This window comes from Esox lucius, chromosome 14, assembly GCF_011004845.1.
Source record: "Esox lucius isolate fEsoLuc1 chromosome 14, fEsoLuc1.pri, whole genome shotgun sequence".
NCBI lineage: Eukaryota > Metazoa > Chordata > Actinopteri > Esociformes > Esocidae > Esox > Esox lucius.
This window is the reverse complement of record NC_047582.1, coordinates 23935439-23941438: the sequence shown is the minus strand read 5'-3', so window position 1 is coordinate 23941438 and position 6000 is coordinate 23935439.

Genomic DNA, 6000 nt, shown 5'->3' with positions numbered 1-6000 from the left:
AGCTTTATTTTTACAACTCTTCCTAGATGGCCAGCATTCCAGAGTCGCCTCTTCATGGTTAACGTTGAGACTGGTGTTTTCGGGTACTATTTGAAGAAGTTGCCAGTTGAGGACCTGTACTGATCGTTGGAAAACTGGAGTGATGGTGACTGATAATCAGCCTCTGTACGCCTGTGTAGATATTCCGTTAAAAATGAGCCGTTTCCTGCTACAGTTGTCCTTTACCACATTGTCTACACTGTATTTCTGATAAATTTGATGTTGCTTTAATGGCATTCATTCATTTTATGTTTCTTAATGACCTCAAACGTTTGAATGTAGTAAAAATATGAAATATTGTATATTCTACAGAAGCTACAATAGCATATGCCTATGTTAATTCCCATTAGCTTAATGTATTAGCTAGGGCAAGGGAAAGTTGTACTCTTCAGGAGATGTGCTCTAAAAAGTAAATAGGATTCATAGGTCAGTTCATAAATGTATCTTTCAGCTGCTCTTACGTTTTATGTGGAGCTCCTAGCTTTTTAAAGTTAGGAACACCAGTGCTACCTGTGAAACATCTTAATTTAGAGCCCTGCCCATGTCCAATGTCAGCATATGTATAGACAAAAAGGGCATAAAAAGGAAAGTAATTAAAGTTGATTCATGCATACTAAACTCTGGTCTGTTCCATAGCCAACGTGAAAATATCACTGAATGCACCTGAGAATATTGCTTTATTGTTTATGTTTTGTTTACTTTTTTGTTAATTGAGGAGTGTGATGGTAATTAGTTGGAATGAAATACTTCACACAGGGGGGTCACAAACACCTTTTTCATTTACACTAGGACTTGCAGATGCATACACACATGTGAATTCATTAACATATTAACTCATGTACTCACACAAAGACCTAAGATAACATTTAAAATCTTTCTTTGAATTCACAGATTTAATTCAGTCTGAGGATGCAGTTAATTGAAAGGTAATTAATGTCTAGACATCAATGGGTACAGGAAGCCATGCTGCAAACGAAGGCTGGCAAAGAACAGTACCAAGCAAGTTGCATTGCCTTGATTTTAGAAAGGCGTGCTATCTGGTGGCCAATCAATGTCAGCCTGAGAGCGTAGCCGAGACTCCCAGTACCAGAATTACAACGTTGTACTGAAAGCCTCGCCTGCTGAGAAGTGAAGAAAGAGGCTGGATTTTTTTGAATGTTGTCTGTAAAGTGGTGAAGTTCATGTTGTGGTCAAATGTGGAGCCCACTTCACGATGAGCACCTCTCCCTGACATCCCCAACAAAAAACCCACTACCAACAGTGTCAAACCAGACTCCTCTAACTGCAGAATGCTTGTAAATGTCTGCTTTTTTTAGACCACCTGTCTCACTTTACCAGATCCAACAAGTCCTTGAACAGACTCTATTAAATTTGACTCAGCGTGTAAGATACAGAACAGATTATGGTTCACAAGTTACCAGAGTGCTAGATTGTGTTTTGTTGGGGAGCCTTTCACCTCGCCTTGACAGTGAAGTGCAGAATGGCCTTAGCCAATAAAGGCATTCTGATACATGAAACGAGAGACAGAGTTGTCAGCACATTTCCGAGCAGCACGCACTCCCTTCACCCTGAGGCCAGTCCACTGCTGACATAGCTACTGCTTCCTGACGTCGGGAAATGATGCCCTCAGTGTTGGATGAGATGTTCCATCACGAGTGACAGAAACCTCCATGACTACGCAGGGGTCTGCCACAACTGCATCAGAGACACGACGACTGGCTCAGTCTGAGGTCTGTCCCGTCTGGCCAGACTGTGAAGCCAACACGCGGTTGTTCAGTTGTCCATTATGGCCTCCCTCGCTGTCTGTGGCGAGTGGGGCCTTTCTCCTTGGCAGGACCAGGATGAGGGAGGCTCTGGCAAACTCCACTGCCGTTGCATCGTCATCGTCGTTTTTTTTGCAGGTTCAGCGAGTCCATCAGTCTGGTTGCGCTACAAATCTGTTTGACAGTCAGGACACCCAAAAGCCCCGGGTTTTTTGGTTCAAGAAGATAACGTCATGTCTGTCTTCTTGAACACCTTTTCACCGCATGGACAGTTTTTCAGTTAATTTCCCTCATTTTGCTGATTCAACAGATGTTGAATCGTTGCTAGGGCCACCTCTCTTACAGTCTCACGCTGTATGACCACACAAACAGGGAAAATCAACGAAAGCCTGTTTCAGTACTCCTGGCCAATTTATTCAAGTTGTTCCCCTCACTCATCTGAAACATTACATTGTTTGAACAACATGGCTGTATGTTTCTTGGAATACACTGATTGGTTTATTCATTAGTGTAAATATTATCAGTTTTAGATTCATACCAGTAGGTGCCTCTACTGTGTCTCTAAATGAGGATCACACAATTGGCCTTTCTGATCTAGCCCAGTCCCTTTAAAAAATCTGTTTGTCCAAATGGGTTAAGAATTCATGCCATGAAAATCGGCATTTAGGGGCAATGGTGAACGCTATTACATTCAAATGCTAGCTAAGGTGTTATACTCTTTAATGCAGATGGGTGTTTAGGCTCCTGACACTGATACCATAAGCTGTGAGATCAAATCCATTTACAGCCCAAAACCCCAAACGTTTCCTGAACTAACCCATTCGATGTTAATACATGTCTCTAACATTCCAACCGTTTTAAATGAATACCTAACCCCAGTCTGTAATACCTAGCCATAACTAACCCTAACATCCCTGAGATCACGTTTTCTACACACCAAGGGGCATGTTTAGCTGTATTCTGTTCCACTGGATATTTTAGTCATAGCTTGACATTTGTCATTATAGTGGTTCTGTAGACTAGCAACATTAGAGGTATTGGGTGAGAGACTGTGACATGAACTATTATCACTCCCCCCTACTCTCACATGCGCTCACACACACACACACACACACACACACACACACACACACACACACACACACACATACACACACTAATAAATACACAGATATATCACCCTACAGCTATTATTCTGGCTATTAACATCTGTATAAGCCCTCTCTTCTAGTGTGTGCGTGCGTGTGTGTGTGTGTGTTTGTGAGAGAGTTAACTGCCATATCAGCCTGATAGATAAACCCTTTCTGCTGTCTTATTATGGGATTGAGATGACAAAGGGCTTCTTCTTCCAACGTTTGCCCGTGTGTGTGTGTGTGAGAGAGCGTTGTATGAAAGAGATGGCAAAGCATTAGCTGTGCTGTGTATGTGTGTGATGTGTGTTTGTGTGTGATACTTCAGTGCCAGGCAGTGTTAATTTTGACAGCTATTTTTGATTTAATCATAGTGGTCATTTGATGAAAATGCCTTTTAGTTTCAGGCAAATCTTTGTCATTTTGAGCCTCCTTAGCTTTAGTCTACGTTTTGATTACAGATATTCAGAAGATTATATTTTTAGTCAGCAAAGAAATATGTAATTTTAGTACATTTCTAGTCATGTATTTTAGTCCTATCTTATTCTCCATCCTACAGCACCGTCATATTAAATGCTTTTATTTTTCTTCTAAGCAAGTATTACTAATACAAATACAAGTATTGCAAATTGGAGCAAGCTGGTAGTATCTGTTGCAACTGTCAAACAATTTGACTACTTATTCAAGACATAATAATGACACCCTCTATTGTCTTTAAGGCTAAATCAAACCCAAAATCATCACATGTGAATTGCTGTGCAATTATTTTAACTAGCGTATAACTATTGCTAACTAGCTACAGTTTTGAGGAGCAGAAAGTGGTGCAAATCCATCTGGCCACAATACTCAGACACCTCCTAGCTGGCTAATTTGCTCATCATGTAGGCCTAGCATGATGACTACTGTAGCCACATCACTAACTTCACAATACACTGTCCCTTTAAACATGAAGTATAACTAATGAATTATAACTAATAGCTACCAGTGACATTACCATGATGTATAATGTAGGATGGCATGCGTTGAGGTCCCTTTTGAGGTGTACAGTTGCCAATGGTTCCTCCTCCACGATTACAATAGTCTTTCTCATGTTGAGTTGTAGACTAAGTTAGTCCATATAAATCATGTTTTTATTCCCAAGCCCTTGAAGGACGGGTGTTGAAGTTGAAGCCAAACTTAATTCACGGTTAATGATTTGGGAATGTCTGCCATGTCAGTTTGCAGGGACGGGAGGGGTGAGCAGGCAGGGAACCGATAGACCCCCAGTCAATGTGTCATTCAACAAACACAGAGGACGCACTACAACACCAGATGCATGCGCATATAATCATCACATATGATCTAAGCATCTTGACGGCAATGTTATTTTCCTTAGTCCAATTCCAAAATACTCGTCTTGAAATGTTTTTTTGGTAAATAGTCACACAATCCATTTGGTCCCATTTCGTTAATCACAGTGTGTGTGTGTGTGTGTGTGTGTACGCGCACGTGACTGTGTGGGTTTCTGTCCGACTGTGTGTGTGTACACTGAGTTTTCAAATCAGAATGTAAATGACTAGCTTGTCTGGCCAGCAGGTCTTACAGCCGTCAGAGAACCGTGTGTGATTACCACACACACCAAAGGCGTTTAGGCTAAGGCAGCCATTTAGTGTCATTAGACTGCCAGTACCACAGTGAGAGCGCCTACGTGTGTCTTGTCCTGAACATGCAAGTATTTCTGAACAGACATCTGAACTCGTTTCTTGGTTCACTGCCTTCTTTTCTTAAATGCTAATGAGAGGTTCTGTGTTTGCTCTAGAGTTTGTGTGTGTGTGTGTGTGAGGGGGGAGGTGGGGTTAATGCCAAGTGGCTGCTAAATAAAAAAGGAGATGACATTAATTTGAAAGCATTAGCCTGAGTAATAAGGTAATGTGTACTAAACTGTTCATTTCTTAATGACATCATAGATGTATATGAATGTGTAACCAGCCTAAGTCATCAGTGTTGATATTTGGGAGTCAGTGACATGTTAACAGGCTGACAGTATGTGGCCTTCACATGGCAGGCCTTCATGTGTTGGGGATTGAAAAAGGAGAGAGGAGGAGAGAGGAGTGGATTGAGGAAGGAGAGAGGAGGAGAGAGGAGTGGGTTGAGGAAGGAGAGAGGAGGAGAGAGGAGTGGATTGTGCAAAGCAAGAGGAGGAGATTGAGGAAGGGGAGGAGTGGATTGAGGAAGGCGGGTGGAGGGTGGAAAGCCAGTCAGATTGAGTCAGAGATGGTTGCATTCATTCTACTCACTCACTGATAGTCTGCAGGCCCTGCTGTGTTTACTATTTGCTCTAAAAGAGAGAGATTCAGAGAGAGTGAATGAGAAGAGAGAGAGATACAGATAGAGTGAATGAGAAGAGAGAGAGATACAGAGAGAGTGAATGAGAAGAGAGAGAGATACAGAGAGAGTGAATGAGAAGAGAGAGAGAGATACAGAGAGAGTGAATGAGAAGAGAGAGTGAGATACAGAGAGAGTGAACGAGAAGGGAGAGTGAGATACAGAGAGAGTGATTGAGAAGAGAGAGAGATACAGAGAGAGTGAACGAGAAAGGAGAGTGAGATACAGAGAGTGTGAGATACAGAGAGAGTGATGGAGAAGAGAGAGTGAGGAGAGAGAGTAAGCATGAGGGGGAGAAAGAGAGGAGAGAGACGAGAAAAAGAGAGAGGGGAGAGAAACTTGCAGGGAGTAGATGAATGATCCTGTATTTCTTATCACGTCGTTGCACATGGTGTGTGTGTGTGTGTGTGTGTTTGGGAATGTGTGTGTGTGTGTACGGCTCTGCATCCCGCCTTGCCTAATTCTCCCAGTAAATCTGTTTTCTTTCCCTTTCATTCCTTTCTCTGTCTTCCATTTCTCTTTCTCTCTTTTCTCTCGCTCTCTCTCTAGAAATCTCCTATCTCTACGCTTCTTTTTCTTCCTCTACCCCCCTCCGCCTCTCTCTCTAACTGTGTGTGTGTGTGTGTGTGTGTGTGTGTGGTGTGTGTCGGAGAGACTGTTCTGGTTGCTATTTCGAAAAGCCATTGTGCTTCATGTTAATGTTT